Below are 1,642 nucleotides of genomic sequence, written 5' to 3'. Positions count from 1 at the left end.
GGATTTTTATTACTTTATTTGTTTATTTATTTAGTGGCTATTTCTCTTATTAGAATGTAGCTTTGTGAGGAAGAGACTTGTCTGGCATCTTTCCATGTCCTATCTCCAGGCCTAAAACACTTCCTGGCAAGTTATCAGTTCATAAAATAATTTTATGAGTGAATAGACAAGAGAATTAATTAGATAATTAGCTAAATCAATATACCAACACTAATAAACTTTAGATAAACAAAGATGAGATGTAATCTAATCCATCAAGAAATTTTTGATTTGGGGAGGAAAACACAGACAGCTAATAACCTCTCTATGTTATTTATTTATATATTTTTCAAAAATTCCCTATGAACATCAGAGTTTCTGGGCCTGGGATCATCACTTGTACCAGACAGTGGGGAAACTGAGGAAAAAATATCAGGACAACATAGCAAGTCTTTAATAAAATAAATGCAACACTGTTAATGTAACAGTGTTCTTCCTCTTATTTCAGGGCTATATCTCCTTTTAAATTAGAGGGATTGCCTCTTGGTATGGACAATCACAAACCTAACTCCAAATCATATCATCCACCTCAAAGATTCTCCTCCACTCCAGGCCCCTGCTTGCTTCACCAGCACATGGAATTATTACCTTATTGTAAAGCTACTTCCTCCCAAGCACCTGCTTTGAATCAGAATTTAGTATGGACAGTTTTCCTTTACTTTTGAACCCCATGCCTATATGAGATCTTAAGATTAGGGTAAATCATCTAGGTCAGTGATTCTCATATCTGAAGTCCTATTAAAATAATCTAGAATGTTAAAAAAGTTGCCATTGCCTACAGAAAGGGCTAAGTTGGGACTATTGGGGTGAGGAAAATGTCCTACATCTCATAGTGATGAACTATGACCAAATGTATTTGTGAAAATTCATAGATTTGCACACCATACAAGGGTGACCTAACTGTATATAAATTATATCTTAACAAGCTTCCACTAAAAAGCAATCAGTGTCCTTCAAAAGGGCTTCCCAGGAGGCGCTAGTGGTAAAGAACCCACCTGCAGTGCAGGAGACATAATGAGATGCGGGTTCAATCCTTGAATCTGAAAGATCCCCTGGAGGAGGGCCTGGCACCCCACTCCAGCATTCTTGCCTGGAGAATCCCATGGACAGAGGAGAATGGCGGGCTTCAGTCCATAGGATCACAAAGAGTTGGAGCACACATGCATGCAGTGTCTTTCCAAAGAACCAAATCAGGTCTGTATACCAAACTTGATTTTCTCCTAGTGCAATCAAATATATCCATACAAACTAGTCTTAAGTTTGTGTGAATTATGTAATTTTTCAAATGATTAAAGAAAAAAGACATAATCCATTCAAATACATAATAAAAATTTGTTGAACTCATTAAAGAGGGAACTAGTAAGATAACAGAGTTTATATAAACAATAACATGAGAAATGTTTTGTTTATGTAATGAGTGTATGACAAATGCTTGATAAAAATTTCTACTGTAAATAAATACCTTCAGTTCAGTCGCTCAGTCGTGTCTGACTTTTTGCGACCCCATGAATCGCAGCACACCAGGCCTCCCTGTCCATCACCAACTCCCAGAGTTCACTCAAACTCACGTCCATCAAGTCTGTGATGCCATCCAGCCATCTCA

The sequence above is a fragment of the Bison bison genome, unplaced genomic scaffold (genome assembly GCF_000754665.1).
Source record: "Bison bison bison isolate TAMUID 2011002044 unplaced genomic scaffold, Bison_UMD1.0 scf7180017858770, whole genome shotgun sequence".
NCBI lineage: Eukaryota > Metazoa > Chordata > Mammalia > Artiodactyla > Bovidae > Bison > Bison bison.
The sequence above is the reverse complement of the archived record's forward strand: the minus strand, read 5'-3'. Positions refer to the sequence as shown.